General features: G+C 43.4%; 1 protein-coding gene and 1 pseudogene across 6 annotated transcripts in view; both read right to left on the reverse strand.

The window, feature by feature from the left end:
* LOC126418892 (uncharacterized) overlaps positions 1-25,145 on the reverse strand; it is a 277,815-nt gene that overhangs the window by 145,036 nt on the left and 107,634 nt on the right. The window contains exon 1 of one of the 6 annotated variants that reach the window (XM_050085906.1): positions 11,863-11,983. The exons of the other annotated variants lie outside the window; for them this stretch is intronic. The gene's annotated coding sequence lies outside the window, so the exon portion shown is untranslated. Of the gene's footprint in view, positions 1-11,862; positions 11,984-25,145 lie in introns of those variants that run through there. 6 annotated transcript variants of the gene reach the window in all.
* Positions 24,673-24,790, reverse strand: LOC126420145 (5S ribosomal RNA; annotated as a pseudogene).

Raw genomic sequence — 25,145 nt, forward strand, 5'->3', positions numbered from 1 at the left:
GAGTGTCAACTGTGAGATAACAGCTGAACATGCTTGCGTTGCTAGCCTACAGACTAATAATTCTTGCACTTGCCAGAATCATATGCGTGAGACCCCTCTTTGTACACTGAAGTCATATCAACTGTACAAGCGATAGAAACAGCAGATGGTACCCGAATGATTTCCTGGCAGTACATTATGCACATCTTACAACTTTTAACTGTCAGGTCAGAAACAGTAAATACGACAGGAAACGTTTTTTACACAATCCACAGAGCTAGGTGATAATCTTGAGGTGAATCAATGTATGTTATTAGAAGTTGTGGAACATAAAAGAGGCGCAGAGAAAGGGCTGAGCTCTAGTTACTATTTTAGTATGGGGCTCGAAAGCCCGCCCGGTTAGCCTAGCGGTCTAACGCACGGCTTACCGGAGTGGGAAGGAGCGCCTGGTCCCCGGCACGAATCCGCCCGGCGATCCGGCCTGTCTGTGGATGGTTTTTAGGAGGTTTTCCATCTGCCTCGGCGAAAGCGGGCTGGTTCCCCTTATTCTGCCTCAGCTACATTATGTCAGCGATTGCTGCCCAAACAAGTTCTCCACGTACGCGTACACCACCATTACTCTACCACGCAAACATAGGGGTTACACTCGTCTTGTGCGAGACGTTCCCTGGGGGGATCCACTGGGGGCCGAACCGCACAATAACCCTGGGTTCGGTGTGGGGCGGCGGAGGGGTGAAGTGGACCGCAGCAGTCGTCGTGGGGTTGTGGACCACTGCGGCTGCGGCGGGGACGGAGCCCATCCGTCGTTTCTACGTCCCCATTTAAAATACAACATACAACATGGGGCTGGAACGTTTTCTTTAAGTAACCTTACTTGAAAGAACAATAGCTTTTTCCTCAAGTTACTGGCGCAAGTTGTTCTAGGTCTGAACGTGAGAATGACCAGGCACTTCAAAAATCATTACCTACATACTTGTGTTCTTAATTCTTCTGCACTGAGGTTAGATATTTTTAAAAAATAACATTTTCCTGAAGTGTACGACGCTTAATTAGTAAAGGAAGAGTTCTCACAACAACTAAATTTAACAAACAGAATCTTCACGATGCATAATCGCCAGAGGATTATATCGAGCCGGCCGCAGTGGCCATGCGGTTCTAGGCGCTACAGTCTGGAACCGCGCAACCGCTACGGTCGCAGGTTCGAATCCTGCTTCGGGCATGGATGTGTGTGATGTCCTTAGGTTAGTTAGGTCTAAGTAGTTCTATGTTCTAGGGGACTGATGACCAAAGAAGTTAAGTCCCATAGTGCTTAGAGCCATTTGATTATATCGAAAAGTAAAGTACAAGGGGCGACCAAAAAGTTTCCGTTCGAAGGCCGTAGTGTCCAGAATTGGTACGTCAGTCTGGCAAAGTTGCACTGAGCAGTGAGGCCATCATCCCACCGATGCACATCGTCTTGTGCTGTGTGAGAAGTCCGCACCCTCGTCTAACGGGTATCGCCGACTCCTCAAACCTTTTTTAAGGGATAGAAGGCGTGATAATCGCATAGGGAGAGATCGGGACCATAGGTGCTCAAGTGTCTCCAACTTGGCTTGGCGTAACTCCTGCGTAACGGCACTTGCGATATCGGAACGCGCGTTACGATGAAACAGTAGCACCTCTTGTCGCAGTTGGTTTTCGACAGACAAGCTACCGCACGCACATTTTTCATTCTCCAATGGATGTCTACTGGTAGCTAAGAAAAGAATGACAGCGTGTTGTTCCTGTTTGGACGCTTTTGGTAGTAATCTCGACATCGTTCATGTTTCCGCATTTACCGTATGCACGTTGGAAAGATACGAATGCCACACCAGTCCTTTGATTACAAGTCGGTGCTTCTATACTTGCATCGTAGTCACGCTACGTTGCACATTACGCTGCAGCAACGTCCTCACGTGGGAACTTTTTTGATCGTCCCTTATATCACCAAGAAGGTTAATCTGAGCAGAAGAGTGCTTTACTAGGCAAGGCCATATTCAAACTGGTATGTCCTCCGATTTAAGAACATGCTCACCTAGTCAGTTGTCGAGAGATTATATTTCAAACCGGAATCTAAACCAAGGTGTGTCTTGTCCCTTTGACACACACAAGAAACAAGAATCTTTATTAAGCTTTGCTATGAAATAGGCTTTATCATTGAACAAGTTCATGATAATGTGTGAAATTACAGAATATGGTAAACGTAAAGCTGTCACCCATCTAAAAGTTGTTTAGAACACCACACTGTTTCACAAGCCAGCGTCCTACTAGATGTGGTATGCCCTCGCCTTCCTCCGACCTTCAAACTAACTTGCCAAGCCAGTTACTGGCGAAAGTACATTTCAGAATGGACTCCTAACGATGGTTTACGTCGACATTTCTCACACCAATAAGCATTTCAAGAGATGAAACAAATGATAAGTGACAGTTGAAAGTCGTAGGACTGACAGGGAATCGAACTGCAGTGCTTTACTAGGCAAGGCCATATTCAAACTGGTATGTCCTCCGATTTAAGAACATGCTCACCTAGTCAGTTGTTGAGAGATTATATTTCAAACCGGAATCTAAACCAAGGTGTGTCTTGTCCCTTTGACACACACAAGAAACAAGAATCTATCATATATACCTTAATACGTACACTCTTCAGTGTGTTAGTTTCTTTTCTCTCTATCAGTCTTTCCGCAAATATGTCACGTAATTCACTACCTAATGTTTTCTGCACGGTCGTAACTGCTTCACATAGTGGACTACGCCTGTTAGTATAGCCGGCCGGTGTGGCCGAGCGGTTCTATGCGCTCAGTCCGGAACTGCGCGACTGCTACGGTCGCAGGTTCGAATCCTTCCTCGGGTATGGATGTGTGTGACGTCCTTAGGTTAGTTAGGTTTAAGTAGTTCTAAGTTCTAGGGGACTGATGACCACAGATGTTAAGTCCCATAGTGCTCAGAGCCATTTCAAACATTTTTTTTACTATTTTTTTTATTTTTGGTTACTTATCAACCTGGGATCAAAGTCGAGACCGCTGGCGATGTCTCCGTTTGCTGAACTCAAGATATGCGTTCAAATTCTCAGCCTCTCGGCGGCAACCACCACGGAAATGTTCGTTGAAGCTCATATAACTTTTGGGACTTTAATATTTGCAGTTCGAATTTTTCTTTTGTAGCTTACGATTGCCACGTAATTCGATTATTGTGGGGCAGGTGACACGGCTTCTACAGCGTACTGTGAATTTCCACGGGAAGAGTACGTTTATCGGGAAGTATCAAGAAGTCGATCGAAACATCCTCAGCACAGCGCGGAAGTTTCTACACGCTCCGGACGCAGCGTAGATCCTGAGACCATCTGAAGATAGCCACATTTTCCTGCTCGTGTTTTTTTAAAGCAAGGAAAACGACACTGATCACCAGTGACGTACGTCTGCTGATAAACGACGTTCTGCCACCGTGAGACGTGACGCGCCAGTGGAAAACCCGAAGCGACGGGTGGGGAGAGCCCGCCTGCAAATGAGCCAATGGCTGCGCCGATAGCACCCGCCATGCTCTCACAGCATGTCAACAAATTAGCACGGGCTTCCCTTCCTGGCTCCGATATTTTAAAACGGAGGAACTACAGTTGCATCTGATTTATACGTACGGTATATTAAGAAAAAGAGAAAAAGATTACTCGCAACTCGGAATTACTTACAAGGGAACATCCCCATCACAGCCCCCTCAGATTTAGTTATAAGTTGGCACAGTGGATAGGCCTTGAAAAACTGAACACAGATCAATCGAGAAAACAGCAAGAAGTTGTGTGGAACTACGAAAAAAATAAGCAAAATATACGGATATGCATCATCAATTAATCGTATTGTGCCAATTTTCGTTCTTAATAAATAATAACAGCGCTTCACACATGGCAAATCCAAGTACAGCAGTTACAATTTATAGCGCTAGAATAAACTCCGAAATACGACCCCTCTTGTATTTTGAATGTGCTTCTCCACTTCGTATACACAGACGTTTCGCAGCTGTTTTACTGTGTCAGCCGCTTGGCGGCGCTGCGGTAGCGAATTTACAGGAGACCGTGAGAGTTGTGTGACTCACCAGTGTCTTGGACTCGGCTATATTACGTACTGCGAATCAATCAACACTATGTAGCTCTTTCTGCATGTTTTTGCATAATCTGCAAATCGTTAGTATTATTATTATTCTGGATTTACAATGTGAGTACATTTTTCCAGCACCTATTCTAGATTACAGTAAGTCACTAATTATTGTTCTCCACTCTTCTCTATTTGTCCATAAATCTTCAGGAATGTTGTTCTTCCTCATTGCTGACCGAACTCCCCGTATCCATGTATCAGGTGGTCGTCCCCTTTTTCTTCTTCCAATTGGTACCCAGTCGATTATGCATTTTGGTAGCCTTTCTGTTCCATTCATCTGATGTGTCCATACCATTTAAGTTGTTTGTGCTTGATGAAATCAATAATTGAATTTTTACATTTCATCTTGTCTCTGATTAATTCATTTCTTATTTTTTCTCGTCTTGATATTCTTGCTGAACGTCTCCAGAAATCCATTTCTGTGGCTAATAATTTTGATTTCAGTTGCCATTTTGTTGTCCACACTTCTGAACCATATGTAATAATGCTCCTAACTATTGTTTTAAAAATCCTTATTTTGTTATCAGTTGTTATGTGTTTGTCCCAGAGAATTCCATTCAATAAAGAGATTGTCGTCTTTCCAGAATTTATTCTTGATCTAATTTCTTTGTCCTGTTTCCCATCATTTGTAATTTTTACACCTAAATATTTATATTCCTCAGTAGCTGTTATTGTTCCCATCCCTTCTTCTAATATTAAGTCTCCATTCACTCCACCAATTACCATGTACTTTGAAACTTCCTGGCAGATTAAAACTGTGTGCCCGACCAAGACTCGAACTCGGGACCTTTGCCTTTCGCGGGCAAGTGCTCTACCAACTGAGCTACCGAAGCACGACTCACGTCCAGTACTCACAGCTTTACTTCTGCCAGTACCTCGTCTCCTACCTTCCAAACTTTACAGAAGCTCTCCTGCGAACCTTGCAGAACTAGCACTCCTGAAAGAAAGGATATTGCGGAGACATGGCTTAGCCACAGCCTGGGGGATGTTTCCAGAATGAGATTTTCACTCTGCAGCGGAGTGTGCGCTGATATGAAACTTCCTGGCAGATTAAGGAAGTACCGGACGTGAGTCGTGCTTCGGTAGCTCAGTTGGTAGAGCACTTGCCCGCGAAAGGCAAAGGTCCCGAGTTCGAGTCTCGGTCGGGCACACAGTTTTAATCTGCCAGGAAGTTTCATATCAGCGCACACTCCGCTGCAGAGTGAAAATCTCATTCTGGAACCATGTACTTTGTTTTATTCATGTTTACATTTAGACCTGATTTTTTATATTCTTGAATCAATTTTCTGGTCATATACTATATGTCCTCATAGTCTTGGGCTATAATCAGTTGGTCATCTGCAAATTGTAACGAGTATATTGTTCTATCATTTATTGGTATTCCCATAGCGTGACATTTTTTCTTCCAATTCTGTAAAGTTACTTCTGTATATATTTTATACAATGTAGGTGAGATGCTACATCCTTGACGTAATCCTTTTGTGACTTGGAATCCATGTGATAGATATTTACCAATTTTTATTTTTGAAATAGAATTTTTATATAAATTTTGAATTGCTTTAATTATTCTTGGATTTATTCCTATTGATATTAAAGCTTTCCAAAAGCTGGATAAAGGCACACTATCATAGGCTTTTTCTATATCTATGAATACTAAATGTATAGGTTGTGCCCGAACCATTTTTTTTTTTCAATAATTTGTTGTCGGCAAAAGATATGATCAATTGTTGATCTTCCAGCTCCAAAACCTGCTTGTTCTTCAGCCTCCTTTTCTTTGTATTCTTGTTCTAACAAGTATTTAATAATTCTTCCATATAATCTACTGAAGGTATTGGTCACTGTTATTCCCCTATAATTTTTACACTCATCTTTCGCTCCTTTTTTATGTATCACTGAAATATATCCTAATTTCAAATCATTTGGGACATCTTCCCCATTTAAACATCTTTCGAAAAGGTTTCTTAACAATTCCATTAATTTCTTTGTTCCTAATTTTAATAATTCTGCAGGAATACCTCCAATGCCTGTAGCCCTTCCATTCTTTAAAGATTGTATTGCAGTTTTAACTGTCTCTATTTCCAAACGGATGTAATTCTCTGCTTGTAGATCTATCATTTCATTATATTCAGGGTTTCCCAAGTATTCTTCCCTGTTTTCTGTTAATAAACTTTTAAAATATTTTTCCCAAGAGTCATGAGTAATATATTTAATATGTGTTGTTTCTTTGGAATTCCTTCTTAAATTTTTTATAGTTTTCCATGCTTCTGTGTTTCTTTTACCACCAATATAGGATTCAATTTTTTGACATGACTGTTCCCAAACTTTGTTTTTTGCTTCTGCAACCTTTTTCCGGATTTTCGCTTGTTGTGCATTAAGCTCTATTTTATCTTGAAGATTTCTGGTATTTAACCATTTTAAATATTTTTCTTTCTTTAATTTCACTTCCTTTTTAATTTCTTCATTCCAGTAGTATAATGGATGGTTTGTACGTGTTTCTTCTGTTTCTCCTAAAGCTTCCTTGGCGGCTTCATGTAGTTTATTTACAATATAATGATATTGATCTTCTGTATTATCAAACTCTGTTTCTACCAGTTTTTCATCTAATCTCTTTTGATATAAAAATATCGTGCTTTCATTTTCAAAACTATTCAAATTATATTTAGGAATTTTGATTTCTGTTTGTATATTTTCTATAGGACAATTTCGATTTTCTTCAGTGCTTTTTCCTCTGAAGGGGAATAAAAATTTGGAATTTACCAAATAATGATCGCTAAGAGTTACCCCTCTATATACTCTTATGTCATGTATTTTTATCCTCGTTTGCTGTTTCATTATAATATAGTCTATTATTGATTTTTGATTCAATGTATCTTTATGCCATGTGCATTTATGTATTTCTTTATGTTGATAAAAGCCATTTAATATTTTCAATGAATTTTGTTCACAGATATCAATAAGTCTATTACCATTATCATTTATAACATTTTCTCCAAATGGTCCTATAATTTTATTTCCAATTTTACTTCCAGTTCTACTGTTAAAATCCCCTGCAATAATAATCTCCCTGGTTTTCCCGATATCCTCTATGATTCCATTTAAATTATTATAGAAATCATCCTTTTTACAAATTGGTTCATCTTCGCTTATTCCATATACTCCTATAATAGCAATTTTGTGTCCATGAATATCAATATTAATTTTAATCAGATTTTCATCAATAGGTTCCCAGTTTGTGACCATTCTTTGGAATTTGTTTTTCATCAATATCGATATCCCCCGTTTTGCTATATGAGTTTTTGGGACACCACTATAGAAATGTGTATATGATCCTATTCGTTCAATACCTCGTCCTTTTTTCTTAGTTTCTGGGAGTATAATAATATCTTGATTTCTAGCCTCCATTTCTTTAATCACTTCTCCTACTTTATTTTGTAAACCTTGTATATTCCATACACCAATTAGGACAGTCCGTTTTCTTAGCCTTTTTCGTCTCCTATTATATCCGTCCTGCTGTAATCTTATAGGCTTTTTAACCAGTGAGGTTTTTCCAATGAATGGGGAGTTGGCCCATCGCATTAACCCCCAACCTGGAGGACCAGGTAATTTTTGCTCAAGGTTTTCTTCCTTTAGCCTTTGGTAATCCAAAACCTAAACTACAAGGCAGTAGTTGCTAGTTTTGGTCCACCCCGGGTATTTTATTTCCCCAGTACCCTCCATATCTGGTGGGCATTCCCCTATCCGCCACCTGGGGAGGCGCCCGATGGGAGACTAGCAACTCCATCGTTAGTAAAGGGTGCTTTTTATCGTTCAAACGTTTCTTCCTGACGGTGTCATTTATGGACGACACATGGAAAGTGTATACGCGACTGTCCATAAGTGAGCTGTTAATGGCCTACCTTCATATTCGTAGGTTTTGCATGAGGCTGAAGGATATTTATAGACTGTGTCCTAAAAACTGATTTTTCGTATTTTATAAGTAGATTTTCGCTAGATATAGCATCCTTTCCCGTCTGCTGAGCGCTGTTGTGATGCAAACTGAGAAGCTACTTGATTGAGAAGTACGAAAACCCACCAACGCCAGGGAGAGCGGTGAGCTGACCACACGCCCCTCCACATCCGCATCCAATGACGCCTTCCGAAACCTGTTCGGACGGAGTTATTTATAAGGTACCCTCTATGTAGCAACCTTGTAAGGTACCTTTATTCAAACGTTTGCACGTGCGCGTGCGCATATATATATATATATATATATATATATATATATATATATATATATATATACATACACACATATGTGTGTGTGTGTGTGTGTGTGTGTGTGTGTGTGTCAACACTTTTCCATCTTGGAACATACAAATGTTGTGTGAGCAGTTCCTTAAGCAGTTAAACTGAAGTTTTTGCTAGCAAAGAATCTGTGTGTTTCACTTTACAACTGAGCACATCGTTTCAGTTCACATCCAGACCCCGCAACCACCTTTCACTGCTGCTTCCAGGTATTCATACGAAATGACAGATTGTCTTCTGCAGGAATAATTATCCATTTGATAATGGAAGAAAATGTATGTGAAGGTTGAAAATTGTAGAGGATGACCAAGAGATGAATAAAGTAAGCAGATAAAAAACAAACATTGTCCGGATCACAACTTTTTATTTGCCAAAAACTGGGTTCAATCTGCGTTGCGTATAGTCTTCAGGTCTAGTTTGGTACAATAAAGGCAATAACTATAATCATTGTACACAAGTGTGATATTACGAACACTTGTCTCACGGATAGTAGAAACCACAACAAAATTTTATGAGTTCACTCATTACCTGGCGCCGCGAAGTGCAGTTTGTCAACATTATGTGAAATTAACATAAAAAACAAGCCCGTGGTAGGGAGAAAATTTTCGGATAGTCACGAGACACGTTCGTTAGCCCTAGATGGAGACATTAAAACAGTGTAAAACTACTTCTCTACATATATTTAAATAGGAAATTAAAAAAATCAGACTTAAAGGACACGTTAATGAAGTAAAGTTCAGGATGAATGATGGGTTACACAATAAAATAAAAAAGCAATGTTACAAGCACACTGACAGCACAACGTGTATCGTACATTTTTGTTCTTGTTTACATATTTTAAAATGCACTGTAAAATCACGGAACATACTTAAAACTACGAATTTGCCTTCATTTTGTTGAATTAGAATCCCAGATAGCACTCAAGCTTATTTCAAGGTGGATATTGAGTTTAGGTTCAGTTGAAAATTCAAGATTGAAAAATCAACCTGTTACACAGTTTACATCAAGCTGTACAAATTTAGCTTGAATTAAAATAATTTTCCCCAGCTTGAAATAAACTGTAATTTCCCTGGAAGGCTGTACAGCAGATGCGCACGCAGCATAGCTTCCATAGACGTCCACGGGAAGCGCCACAAGCGTTTATAAGCCTTGCACTGACTCTGCTAGGTTTACGGCCATTTCACCTTTGTGACGCGCGTTAATGATTGTTGACTGTTGTGAAGTTTGTTTTATACTGGAAAATAGTTTGGTAAGTGTATGGCGTCTCCTGCCTTACTGCTACACCAGGTCTGAAGAGGATATATATAGTGTATTACAGGTACGTTGGTGCATTTTTCTCTAGTGGTACGTTAATATTACAAATGTTAAATATTATTACGAAACGTAAAGAAATAGCATATTCTTTTACATAGAAAAATTGAGCCTGGATGAAAGTGAAATGGATTACCAGCTAAGAATACATATTACAAGTTGTTCAACAGTGAGTTTGAAGTTATTTTGCTAATCTGGGGCATAAATCATATTTAGGTTGATCAGTTTCAACTTTTTACATTTTTTATGTTTAGGTACGGGTAACATTTTCTTTTACCAGTTACAGGATCATTATTCCGGCAGAAGTCAGCGATATTTGCTCTGGTCTGTGTGCTGGGGCCGGAGGGGCTTCAGAATAATTAAATTTTAAAATAAAACAATTTTAAACACCTTGAAAATAAAAATTTTTAAACATACATGTCTTGATAATTTTTTTCACACCATTTCCATTCTGATATTTATTTAATTAATTAGGTTCAATAAATTCAGATTAATAATTATATAGCTTAAAACAAGCTGTAAATACCAGGCTGTATTCCACGTGTGTAGATACAGCTGGAGCCAAACTTGATAAGTCAAGCTTGAAATACAGCTTGAACTCTGCCAACTTTGATGTTTGTTTCAAGCTTGAATCCAACTAACAGGCCTGAATATTCCAGCTTTGATCAAGCTTATATACTTGAAATTTACATCTGGAAACAAGTTCGAAACCGGCTTAAAGCTATGCTATCTGGGATAGAAACACAGAGGACTCTTACTGTCAGTTAAGAAGGGGAAAGAAACGGGACTAATTGCGAAATAATCGCGGAAAAACCGAAGAAAATGGTGCCAAGCTACGAAATAAAAGAAGCTGTTTTTAGAAAACAAGTGATGTAAATTAACCAAGATAATTTCAGAAGAGTGTGGCCACTAGGGTGCGCTACATGCCAAAGCACCTGACAAGAATATTAACAAACAGAATGAATTTCGCTGTAACGTTAACCTTAATGTCCCCCAGTTGGTATATAATGCTCGATGTCCTTCCTCGTTCCGCGAACGTGAATGTGTTCCATCATGTTAGCTGTCCGTGACGGACAGCGGTCGGCGCGGGCAGCAGCACGTGACACGCGTAAATACACTGCCGCACCGGCCGTCACGCAGCCTGCTTTGGTAGGTGGCGCACTCCAGCGGCCACTCCCTGCTCAAACTATTGCCGCTTAACACCTTCGTTAATTTATATCAGCTATTTGCTAAAAGTCGCATTTCGTAACTAGGCTCCTTTTCCTTCGGCTTTTCTATGATTATTTCGTAACTAGTCCCCAATTTATTGCTTCTTCTTAACAGGAACTTCTTATTCACTAAAATGAAGGTAAATTCTTTAAAAGCCACACGTTATGTTCGGTTATTTTGCATTGGCTTTGTAAATTTTTTTCTAAAAAACTACGTAAACAACAACGAAAATTTACGATGAACAGTGTCCTGTCAGTATGTTTATAACATTTGCTTTTTAATATACTGCTGTGTAACGCACCACTCCTGCTGAAATGTACTACATTAAGGTGTCTTTTAAGTCTGAATTTTTATCGGTCTTCTACTTAATTATATGCAGAGAAACAGTTTTACACTGTTTTAATGAACTCATTTAGGGCTTACGCACATGTCACGAGCCTATCCGACAATTTTTCTCCCACCACATCCTTGTTTTTATAGGTTAGTTTCACACGGCGTTGATAATCTGCGCTTTGCCCCAACAGGTATGTGTGAGTTCGTAACATTTTGTTGTCATTTCTACTAAACATGACACAAGTGTTCATAATACTACACTTCACTAAAATCGTTACTGTTATTGCCTTTTTGTTGCAACCTAGACGTGAAGATCATCTGCAGTACAAATTGAAACAGGTTGTTGGTAAATATTAAGTTGTGATTCAGAGGGTGTTGTTTATTTATTATAACAAAAATGTCGTAGTTCTTAAGACATGGCGTCAATTATACGGCAAGCAGATGCAAATGCTTGTAGGCTGCAACAGTTATGTAATGGTGACAAGATTTGCACAAGACAGACCGACGTGAAAACTGCACCAAGCCAGTTTTCGGATTGAAGAAAACTTTACGCCACGACTAGTATGTCGTTTTATCTACTACTCACCTAGGTTGATTAAAACTGTAACAGCTAGCAGGATTCTCCTATTAACGTACAGATATTGTTTTCCGGCGGCCGTAGGATTTCCAGGTCAGACACGACGCAGCGCTGTAACACCTGATAACTGGGCAATACTGCCAACCGTTCGCCACTGACGAGGTTGAGTCAGTGTAGCGAAGCGATCCAACTGCGCCACGCGATAAGGTGTGAGCGGTCTTGGTGGGGAGTGCCTGCGTCACACGCCGTTCCACCGGGGCCCACGAGAAACAGTTCCACCAGCTGTACACACGGACACGTGACCGGGGACTCACGTGACGCTCTCTCGCCCTCTAGACAAAAACCGCAAGTTCATTGTTTCAGTCGCTCGCGGAGTGAAAGGAGAATGCGTACTCCTTTTGCTACGTACGGGTGCAACCGCTGGTGTGTGAGCGACTCCACCTACTCGATGTAATATAAGAGTGGACATCTGCACACAAACATTTAGTAGTAGAGGGCAGATAACAGCCACGACCTTTCCTTCAATCCCTCAAAAATCCCACTGCGTTACAGTAGGGAGTCTGGATATCTGCCTCTGTGTTGGCGCTCGACTCGGAAGCAGCCGGTTCGAATCCTGGTGATGGGATTTTCAAGCACAGTATTTGGCTTGCAAGAGAAAGAGAGTTGGTGGTTGAGGTGGTAGTGACGTACAGTTCCTGCCTAATTTGCGCCTCAGTGACGAGGGTAAAATCCCAAACGTTCTAGCAGAGTATCAGATTGTAGATTTGAAACGTAGCAAGGTGCAATACAATGCCATATTATGATGAGGTCCCATACTCCGAGGAGTGTAGCGGCGATGCGGGATGGTGATGAATGATGATGATCATGATGCAACAACCCAGCCGTTTCGAGGCAGGGAAAATCCCCGAACCTCGCCGGGAATCGAACCCCGGACCCCGTGCGCTGGAAGCGAGAACGCTAGCGCAAGACCACGAGCTGCGGACACAATTGCTATAATACCACCTCAAACATAAACACTATTTTTTTCTCTGCGCTCTTTATGTGATACATATGCTATGCTGAAGAGTACAAAAAACTATGAGTAAAAGTCACAAAAGATGATAAACCAGATGGAATTAAGTCAAGAATAAATGTTGAAAAGTTCACTGCTGGAGAATTAAATGATATTTTACGGGAACAACAGATCAGAAAGGAAACAAAAGCAAAAATCCTTCAAAATAGTTAGTAGAAGCATTATGACAATGATCAGAAGTACGGACAGTTAAGTCCCAATAAATGAACAGATTGACAACAACTGGGATGGACTTTGGAGACCGTCTCTGCAGGGATACTCTGGCGGGAAAGGAAAGAAATCAAATTTCACAAGTTCGACTACTGATTTTGTGGAGGAAAAGCAACTTACGGTGTACGAACAATACGAAAAGGCCTGAGAAGAGATTGCCACGTAGGGTCATCCATTTGGAATCACGGGGAAGGGCGAAAATTCTGCGTATACTTCACCAACTGCTGTCCAGAATATGTAGTTCGTGTGGAATCTCTTATTTAAGGAAATATTCAAAATTTAAGTCACGTAAACTAGCTATTTGAATATGCGACCGTGCTGACAATTGTTTGTTTTCGGATTGACGTATCTCGTTTCTCCTATCAAAAGAATATTTTGCCGTTTCTAAAACAGTGTGATTACGAAGTTACATCTTTTCAAACCCTTCATGAAACATGGACGTTATCGAAGTAGGGTGGCTTGCGTGCCTCAACGATACACATAGCCGTAACGAAACGGTCTGGATGACTGACCGATCTGGCCTATTAACATTAGCCAATATGGCCTTGCTATAATGGTACTGCGAACGGCTGAAAGCAAATCTAACTACAGTCGTTATATCACGAGGGCATGCAGCATGGTTAAATGATGACAGCATCCTCTTGGGTAAAATATTCCGGAGGATATTGTCATGCGGAAAAACAGAACAGGCATACTACAGGTCGGAGCGTGGAAGGTTGTATCCATTAACTGGGTAGGCAGCCTAGAGAATTTAAAAAGGGAAATGGTAAGTTGAAGTTACATATAATGGGAATTAGTGAAGTTGAAGTTAGATATAGTGGGAATCAGTGAAGTGCGATCGCGGTAAGAATAGGACTTACGGTGAATAAAGGGTTACAGTTACAAAATCAAATAGCGGTAATGCAGGAATAAGTCTAGTAATGAATAAGAAAATACACTCCTGGAAATTGAAATAAGAACACCGTGAATTCATTGTCCCAGGAAGGGGAAACTTTATTGACACATTCCTGGGGTCAGATACATCACATGATCACACTGACAGAACCACTGGCACATAGACACAGTCAACAGAGCATGCACAATGTCGGCACTAGTACAGTGTATATCCACCTTTCGCAGCAATGCAGGCTGCTATTCTCCCATGGAGACGATCGTAGAGATGCTGGATGTAGTCCTGTGGAACGGCTTGCCATGCCATTTCCACCTGGCGCCTCAGTTGGACCAGCGTTCGTGCTGGACGTGCAGACCGCGTGAGACGACGCTTCATCCAGTCCCAAACATGCTCAATGGGGGCCAGGTCCGGAGATCTTGCTGGCCAGGGTAGTTGACTTACACCTTCTAGAGCACGTTGGGTGGCACGGGATACATGCGGACGTGCATTGTCCTGTTGGAACAGCAAGTTCCCTTGCCGGTCTAGGAATGGTAGAACGATGGGTTCGATGACGGTTTGGATGTACCGTGCACTATTCAGTGTCCCCTCGACGATCACCAGTGGTGTACGGCCAGTGTAGGAGATCGCTCCCCACACCATGATGCCGGGTGTTGGCCCTGTGTGCCTCGGTCGTATGCAGTCCTGATTGTGGCGCTCACCTGCACGGCGCCAAACACGCATACGACCATCATTGGCACCAAGGCAGAAGCGACTCTCATCGCTGAAGACGACACGTCTCCATTCGTCCCTCCATTCACGCCTGTAGCGACACCACTGGAGGCGGGCTGCACGATGTTGGGGCGTGAGCGGAAGATGGCCTAACGGTGTGCGGGACCGTAGCCCAGCTTCATGGAGACGGTTGCGAATGGTCCTCGCCGATACCCCAGGAGCAACAGTGTCCCTAATTTGCTGGGAAGTGGCGGTGCGGTCCCCTATGGCACTGCGTAGGATCCTACGGGTTTGGCGTGCATCCGTGCGTCGCTGCGGTCCGGTCCCAGGTCGACGGGCACGTGCACCTTCCGCCGACCACTGGCGACAACATCGATGTACTGTGAAGACCTCACGCCCCACGTGTTGAGCAATTCGGCGGTACATCCACCCGGCCTCCCGCATGCCCACTATACGCCCTCGCTCAAAGTCCGTCAACTGCACATACGGTTCACGTCCACGCTGTCGCGGCATGCTACCAGTGTTAAAGACTGCGATGGAGTTCCGTATGCCACGGCAAACTGGCTGACACTGACGGCGGCGGTGCACAAATGCTGCGCAGCTAGCGCCATTCGACGGCCAACACCGCGGTTCCTGGTGTGTCCGCTGTGCCGTGCGTGTGATCATTGCTTGTACAGCCCTCTCGCAGTGTCAGGAGCAAGTATGGTGGGTCTGACACACCGGTGTCAATGTGTTCTTTTTTCCATTTCCAGGAGTGTAGGAACGCGAATAAGATTCTATGAACAGCTTAGTGAATGCATAATCGTAGCCAACGCCCAGCACCGTTGTTCAAGGTTATATGCCAACTAGCACCGCAGACGATGAAGTGATTGAAAGAATGTATTCGGAAACAAAATAATTTTTCAGATACGTACAGGAGATGAAAATTTGATTTTGATGAAGGAGTGGAATTGGAGAGTGGAAAAATGATGAGAGGCGAAAACAATAGGATCGCATAGACTAGGGGAAAGGAATGAAAGAAGACGCCTGGTAGAGCTTTGCACATAGCACATAGCACAATTTAATCATCGCTAATATTTCTTTTAAGATAATAATAGAACAAACAGGAACGCTGTAAACAGATTACATAATGGTAAGACAGAAATACCGAAACAAGATTTTAAACTGTAAATCATTTCCAGCTACAGATACTGACTCTGCAATTTGTTGGTTGTTAAGTGCAGATTAAAATGAAGAAATTGCAGAAGGGTAGAAAATTAAAGAGATGGGAAATCAGTAACTTAAAGAAACCAGAGGTTTTGGAGAGTTTCAAGTGACCATTACACAATAGAATACGTATGTGTACTGCTTCACAGGCAGGTAAGTTATAAAACCCAAAGGTGAAAAATTAAAAGCCGGCCGCTGTGACCGAGCGGTTCTAGGCTCTTCAGTCCGGAACCGCGTTGCTGCTACGGTCGCAGGTTCGAATCCTGCCTCGAGCATGGATGTGTGTGATGTCCTTAGGTTAGTTAGGTTTAAGTAGTTCTAAGTCTAGGGGACTGATGACCTCAGATGTTAAGTCCCATAGTGCTTAGAGCCATTTGAACCTCTTTTTTGAACAATTAAAATACACTTGCAAGAAGAAACAAGACTGCCCAACCCCTCGCAGCCTCGGTTGCAGCTGTGGCAATTATCGAACCTCCTGACACCCGACGCCACACTGCGACACACAGACCGTGATAAGATAAGGGGCGTAAGTCAACCCCGATCCGCGACCACAGAAGCATCGCTTCGGAAGTACATATCTATATTGGTTTCATAGGCGGGCAAAAAAGGATTCGTCAAGGCTTTATAGTCTACATACTCGAAAGACGAATGTAAAGATATATCTAGCAAAGGTGGCTTAGCGCTTAAGCCGTCTCAGACAGCCGCGAACTGTTAAACAGCGAGCAACATGCCGCCTTGAAGAGTTTCAGAATTGGTGTTAGCGGCCTCAGAAGCTTTGAAGTGAGTGGGTAAACTTGAGTAAAAGTATGTTCAGTTACTAACAACAGAGTACAGTACTACGTGCATATGTAATTTCATTTTCTTGCGACAACGATCATAAATGCATTTCAAAATGCAGTTACCGATTTCAACCAACAGTGGTCATCATTACTCTAACAAATTTATCTAAAAAATCTGCCGAAGTGCTGCTTCTTACTAATATACACTGCCTGAGGAAAAGTATGTAATACGACAAGGGACGGGGGTCAAGCACTGGAGCTCAGTGACTTCGAACGTGGACTATAGTCTGATTAAAATTACTTGATAATAGGCACTTCACGTACTGGAGGTGTCTTCCTCCAATCAGAGCGCTCAACGTCGCGCACGAAGTGTTCGCTGTTGCCAAACGGCCTCAACAAACGGTCAGTTCACTTCCAATTCCTTGTCTGGCATTATTTCTTGTTGTGCCGGCACCCTCAATCCTGGATCTGGTCCCTTTACTTCACGCATGATAAACACAGACTTCATGTCTTCAATTGACAACCAAAATAATACGCACAAAACGATGGCAACGAAATAACGCACATCTCGCGCACACCACTGCTGGATTCCTTCGTACAAGAGGCGATTCGACTTCACATATTCGGCATTATCATTACAGAGACCGGTTTACAATAGGTAAACTTCATACGACATGGTGTGAAACCTAAAGCAGCAAATGATCGTTGCAACTGGCTATAGATATATAAATATAACATTATAACGTAAAAGTCTTCTGAGTAGCGTAGTGGTAAATTTACAGTTTCAGATGCAAAAGATCGTGGGTGCGAATCTTGTCGGATTATAATTTTTTTTTTCATTTTTAAATATTTATTAAAATGCCTCTTGATTATAATTGTTTTCAGTTAACTGGTTTTGATGTAATTTCTTTCATTTTTAATCTTTTGTGTCATAATTTTCAACATGGCATTGATTTTTTTATTTGCCCTTATTTTTCCTCCTAACATCCATTTTTCTTTCCGATTCTGCCCGTGTCGCCTATTATCTGTGAATAGTTCCATTAAGGACTGCTCGTCTGACGGTATCCGTCAGCTCGCATAGCAAGAGCGAGATTTTACAATTCGCTGTTAGCGCCGAAACGGATTTTTTTCTGTCTTGACTTTGCTCGTACAGGTCAGCTGTAATGGTTGTGAGCCCGGAAATTTTTGCTCAGATTTAGTATATATATGAATGAATAGAAAGAGGACTGCACTCAGTCTGGAAATCCAGCCCTTTGCCTACTGTTGCCAATTCTTACGTTGACAACGCAACGACCACTTTCAGCATGTGCGCTTAGTTATATGATTTTATTCGTTTTTATCATTACATAGAAAAGTTACTTGGCAGAATTTGTGTATTTTATGAGTATTGTTGTCTCCTGTTTTTTATCCATAAACAGTCTGTTGACAATCATCCACCGGTCGAAACAGACAGCTGCATTTTGAAATGCTTTCGTGATTACTGATGGAAGAAAATAGTCAATGATACAATCTCCATTGGCAATGTCATTTTCTTCTACGTGCATATGTTAGGAGGTGATGCAACAAAGGCTAACAAATAAGAACTTTCAAAATTTGTAAGTGTATTTGCTATAGCAACTAATGGCAGAATTACCGCGGTTCGGTGTTCCCTCTGTCGTGGACGATTTTTCTGTATTTTGCTCCTCTTGTAGCAGAGAAAGAAAAGAAACTCCCTATCGAATTCGGCAAGCAAGAGTTAGGAAGGTCAGTGTTTAACCTCCCATCGACAGAGAGGTCATTCACCATACGGCATACATAAGGCGCTGATAGCAACAAAGATTTATGTTTGCAGCTGTTTCACAGTAACCACTGAAGATATCAGAAACAGCTGACAGTTTAAGCACATCAGACGAGAGCGTAAGATGCATATAATGCCGAGTGAAAGCCTTGTGTACGATGCGTGCCACATTCTGACTGGATCAAATATGAAATGAACATCAGAAGTTTTTGGAGAAATTTCAAAATAAACCAACCGATTTCTTGCGAGACATGGTTGTGAAATACACTGAAGTCCTAATGGGGGTATCTCCTACTACAGTTTCGGACCTCCATTTGCTCAGCGTAGTGCAGCAGGCTGACGTGTCATGGACTCAACAAGTCGTTGGAAGTCCCCTGCAGAAATATTGAGCCATGTTGCCTTTACTGGCGGCCATAATTGCGAACGTGTTGCCGCTGCACGATTTTGTGCACGAACTGACCTCTCGATTATGTCCCATAAATGTTCGATGCAATTCATGTCGGGCGATCCGGGTGGCCAAATGATTCGCTCGAACTGTCCAGAATGTTCTTCAAACCAATCACGAAGAACTGCGGCCCGGTGACATGGGGCATTGTCATCTATAAAAATTCCATCGTTGTTTCAGCTACCGAGTGATCAAAAAGTCGGTATAAATTTGAAAACTGAATAAATCACGGAATAATGTAGATAGAGAGGTACAAATTGACACACATGCTTGGAATGACGTGGGGTTTTATTAGAACCAAAACAATACAAAAGTTAAAAAAATGTCTGACAGATGGCGCTTCATCTGATCACAATAGCAATAATTAGTACAACAAAGTAAGACAAAGCAAAGATGATGTTCTTTACAGGAAGTGCTCAATATGTCCACCATCATTCCTCAACAATAGCTGTAGTCGAGGAATAATGTTGTGAACAGCACTATAAAGCATGTCCGGAGTTATGGTGAGGCATTGGCGTCGGATGTTATCTTTCAGAGATGTCGGTCGATCACGATACACTTGAGACTTCAGGTAACCCCAAAGCCAATAATCGCACGGACTGAGGTCTGGGGACCTGGGAGGTCAAGCATGACGAAAGTGGCGGCTGAGCACACGATCACCACCAAACGACGCGCGCAAGAGATCTTTCACGTGTCTAGCAATATGGGGTGGTTCTAATAAAACCCCATGTCATTCCAAGTATGCGTGTCAATTTTTGCCTCTCTATCTACATTATTCCGTGGTTTATTAAGTTTTCGAATTTATACTGACTTTTTCATCACCAAGTACATCTACATCATACTCCGCAAGCCACCTTACCGTGTGTGGCGAAGGGTACTTTCGGTACCACTATTATCCCTCAGCCCTGTTCCACTCGCGAATAGTGCGTGGGAAGAATGATTGTCGGTATGCCTCTGTATTGGCTCTTATTTCTCGAATTTTCTCCTCGTGGTCAATACGCGAGATAAATGTGCGGGGGGGGGGGGGAGTAATATGTTGTCCGACTCCTCCTGAAAAGCGCTGTCCCGAAAATTTAATAGTAAATCTCTCCTTGATGTACAGCGCCTCTCTTGTAACGTTTGTCAGTGGAGTTTAGCATCTCTGTAATGCTCAGTCGCCAGCTAAACGATCTCTTGACGAAACGCACCGCTCTTCGTTGGATCTTCTCTGTCTCCTCTATCCGTTCTACCTGATAAGGATCCCAGATAGATAAACAATACTCAAGAATCGAACAAGCGCCTTATAAGCCACTTCTCTCGTGGCTGAGTTACATTTTCTTAAGATTCTTCCGATGAATCTGAGGATGCTGTCTGCTTTTCCCACTATCTGTTTCATGTGGTCATTTCACTTAAGGTCGCTCTGGATAGTTACGCCTATATACACTCCTGGAAATTGAAATAAGAACACCGTGAATTCATTGTCCCAGGAAGGGGAAACTTTATTGACACATTCCTGGGGTCAGATACATCACATGATCACACTGACAGAACCACAGGCACATAGACACAGGCAACAGAGCATGCACAATGTCGGCACTAGTACAGTGTATATCCACCTTTCGCAGCAATGCAGGCTGCTATTCTCCCATGGAGACGATCGTAGAGATGCTGGATGTAGTCCTGTGGAACGGCTTGCCATGCCATTTCCACCTGGCGCCTCAGTTGGACCAGCGTTCGTGCTGGACGTGCAGACCGCGTGAGACGACGCTTCATCCAGTCCCAAACATGCTCAATGGGGGACAGATCCGGAGATCTTGCTGGCCAGGGTAGTTGACTTACACCTTCTAGAGCACGCGGACGTGCATTGTCCTGTTGGAACAGCAAGTTCCCTTGCCGGTCTAGGAATGGTAGAACGATGGGTTCGATGACGGTTTGGATGTACCGTGCACTATTCAGTGTCCCCTCGACGATCACCAGTGGTGTACGGCCAGTGTAGGAGATCGCTCCCCACACCATGATGCCGGGTGTTGGCCCTGTGTGCCTCGGTCGTATGCAGTCCTGATTGTGGCGCTCACCTGCACGGCGCCAAACACGCATACGACCATCAGTGGCACCAAGGCAGAAGCGACTCTCATCGCTGAAGACGACACGTCTCCATTCGTCCCTCCATTCACGCCTGTCGCGACACCACTGGAGGCGGGCTGCACGATGCTGGGGCGTGAGCGGAAGACGGCCTAACGGTGTGCGGGACCGTAGCCCAGCTTCATGGAGACGGCTGCGTATGGTCCTCGCCGATACCCCAGGAGCAACAGTGTCCCTAATTTGCTGGGAAGTGGCGGTGCGGTCCCCTACGGCACTGCGTAGGATCCTACGGTCTTGGCGTGCATCCGTGCGTCGCTGCGGTCCGGTCCCAGGTCGACGGGCACGTGCACCTTCCGCCGACCACTGGCGACAACATCGATGTACTGTGGAGACCTCACGCCCCACGTGTTGAGCAATTCGGCGGTACGTCCACCCGGCCTCCCGCATGCCCACTATACGCCCTCGCTCAAAGTCCGTCAACTGCACATACGGTTCACGTCCACGCTGTCGCGGCATGCTACCAGTGTTAAAGACTGCGATGGAGCTCCGTATGCCACGGCAAACTGGCTGACACTGACGGCGGCGGTGCACAAATGCTGCGCAGCTAGCGCCATTCGACGGCCAACACCGCGGTTCCTGGTGTGTCCGCTGTGCCGTGCGTGTGATCATTGCTTGTACAGCCCTCTCGCAGTGTCCGGAGCAAGTATGGTGGGTCTGACACACCGGTGTCAATGTGTTCTTTTTTCCATTTCCAGGAGTGTATTTTACGTTAGACGCTGTCTCCAGCTGTTTGTCACCAGTAGTGTAGCTGTACAGTAGTGAATTTCATGAGGTTCTTGAATGGCTGCAGATGGTCTCCAAATAGCCGTACATAATTTCCAGTCAATGATCGGTTCAGTTGGACCAGAGGACCCAGTCCATTCCATGTAAACACAGCCCACACCATTATGGAGCCACCACCAGCTTGCACAGAGCGTTGTCGACAACTTGGAAGCATGGCTTCGTGGTGTCTGCGCCACACTCGAATCCTACCATCAGCTCTTACCAACTGAAATCGGGACTCAACTGACCGGGCCACTGTTTCCCTGTCCTCTAGCGCCCAACCGATATGGTTGCGGGAGCGTGATGTCGTGCAGTTAGCAAAGGCACTCGCGTCGGTCGTCTGCTGCCACAGCCCATTAATGCCAAATTTCGCCGCACTGTCCTAACGTCCCACACTGATTTCTACGTTTACTTCACGCAGTGCTGATTCTCTGTTAGCACTGACAAGTCTACGCAAACGCCGCTGCTCTCGGTCGTTAAGTGAAGGCCGTAGGCCACTGCTGTGTCCGCGTTCAAAGTCTATTAACTCCGGTCGTACGGTCAAAATCATGTCGGAAGCCTTTTCACGTGAATCACCTGAGTGCAAATGACTGCTCCGCCAATGCACTGCCCTTTTATACCTTGTGTACGCGATACAAACGGCTTCTGTATATGTGGATATCGCTGTGCCATGACTTTTGTCCTTATCGAAATACATTTGGAAGTCTAGGTACTTCGGGTTGGTCGCCACATGCCACTCAGAAACACAAACAATAACGATAAATCACAATAAAACGGATTTAAAAGTTTCACCGACAGACAGTGTACATGACTGGCTCCTATCGTAACCAATTACCACAGCGTACAGGGCAAGTATTCGATACGAGAAACATAATTCAAAAAAAGCTTAATCCTGATAAATAAAATAAGAAAGCGGACCATACAGCATCGCGAGATTTACGTAAGAACAGGAATCGACAATTACATAAAATTTCTGTTTCGGCTATTTCACCCGCTGTGATGAATTTTGATATTTCTCGAACTGAATGTGATATCCTACCGTTTTAATGTAACTTGTATTCACAATGACCGAAGTAAAAAGAATGAAAAATGGCAATGGATGCTTGAGATCTCTCTGTTAAACCCGTCGGATACAGGAGAACCAGGATCTGCTAACCGCAGACGTTATTGTGTCGGACAGCTCGAACTCTGAAAAACCACAACTAGCTAGAACCACCTCCAAAAGCTATCAATGTCTTGCCCACTAGACACCCAACACTCCTGTTCACGTATACAGGATGTTGGAGCATAACTTTAAATATTAGTCATCTTCATCTACATTCACATCCATACTCAGTGAACCACTGTGAAGTGCGTGTCAGAGAGTGCTTATTACTGTACCAGTTATTAGAGCTTCTTCCAGTAAACAAGCACTGCTGAAGATGCGTTTTTTTTAATAATCAATAAAGAGCAACATCTGTAGACGTGATGTCTAAAATTATTCGTCTAGTTCCATACTCGCGAGGAATTATTGCTTAAATGCCAGACTGCTTGTCTTCACGGTCCGTACGAAGGGTATCGTAGTATATTCCTAGATTCCTCACTTAATGCTTGTCCTTGAAAATTGAGGTAAAGAGGCTTTCGTGGTATAGCTGCGTCTGTCAATTCAGCTTCATCAGCATCTACGTGACTCTCTCTGTGCCATAAGACGAACAAGAATGTGGCCATTCTTGCTGCCCTTCTTTGTGTGTGATCAACAGCACCCCAATAGTATCCAGACACTTGAGCAATGTCCTAGAATAGTTGATGGGAGTGTTATGTAGGCTGATTCAATTTTCAAATATGTCACCCGCTTTACCTACGACCGAACCTCTGTCATAATTCCGTTTCATAACCCCCATAAATTGCTACTTCCAGGTATTTGTACGAGTTGACTGATTCCAATTCTGAATCACTGGTTGTTGTGGCATTTCTTGACATTTAAAGCAAGTTGCCGATCTTTCCACCACTTTGGAGTCTTCTCAAGATGTCTAAATGTCTCGGCAGCTTTTTTTCCTGACTGTACTTCATTACGGACAAATGCATGACATGAGAAAAGTCTGAGTTTACTGCTAATATTTTCTGCGAGGTCATTAATATACTACACGGACGGCAAAGGTCCCATCACACTTTCCTGTGGCACGCCTGAAGTTACTTCTACATCGGTCAGTGACTCTTCATATAAAGATAAAAAGATTCGTCCTCTCAAGCAGGAAATTATCAGTTGAATCATAAATTTCATCTGACACCCAATATGATCGCACGTTAAGAGACAAGGAGGTACGCATTATACTGGTTCTCGCGCAGTGAGAGGGTGGGGGGGGAGGGGGGGGAGAGAGAGGGAGAGAGAGAGAGAGAGAGAGAGGGAGAGAGAGAGAGAGGGGGGGGGGAGAGAGAGAGAGAGAGAGAGAGAGAGAGAGAGAGATAATTAGGATACCACGGAGGGGAGGTGGTCAGCTTGTTCGCGATCACAGAGAAGGGAGACGCTCTCCACGCCGCCAATTCGTAGAAAGTGCTTCCGAGGGCAATAAAGAATGAAAGGGTAAGCCAACTGAAAGCTGGACAGGGCGAACTCTGGAGAAGAGCATTTATCGCAAAATAAATAAATAAATAAATAACTTTACTCCGCGAGAACAGGCCATGAAGGCCCAACAGTACCGACCGACCGCCGCGTCACTCTCACCCACAGGCGTCACCGGATGCGGATGTGGAGGGACACATGGTCAGCACACCGTTCTCCCGGCCGTATGTCAGTTTACGAGACCGGACCCACTACTTCTCAATCAAGTAGTCCTCAGTTTACCTCACAAGGGCCGAGTGCACCCCGCTTGCCAACAGTGCTCGGCAGACGGGATGGTCACCCATCCAAGTGCTGGCCCAGCCCTTCAGCGCTTAACTTCGGTGATCTGACGGGAACCGGTGTTTCCACTGCGGCAAGGTCGTTGGCCGCTGTCCACTTTTATTCATAGAGGTCTGAAATTGGGCATCTCATTGGTTGCCGGCGCTTGGTGAAGGGGAATGAGCAGAACTGTTCAAACCTGGATCGCCTTCAGCTTTATTTATCTTGTGCGTCTTTCACCTATTCGACGTGCGCCTGCAGTAGCCTCACACACAAACAAAAGGCAAGCGTGTGTGTGTGTGTGTGCCTATACAGAAGATTTGCGCACTACTCCATTGTTCACAGCATCCACGTTGCTAGCTGCAGCTGCTGCTGCCGCAGCTAGTATTCGTTTTTGACGAAGACGAAAACGCAGAAGGAGGCGCTAGTGCTCAGTAAATAAACGCCTCTTGCGGGAAAATAT

The sequence above is a fragment of the Schistocerca serialis genome, chromosome 9 (genome assembly GCF_023864345.2).
Source record: "Schistocerca serialis cubense isolate TAMUIC-IGC-003099 chromosome 9, iqSchSeri2.2, whole genome shotgun sequence".
NCBI classification, from domain to species: Eukaryota; Metazoa; Arthropoda; class Insecta; order Orthoptera; family Acrididae; genus Schistocerca; species Schistocerca serialis.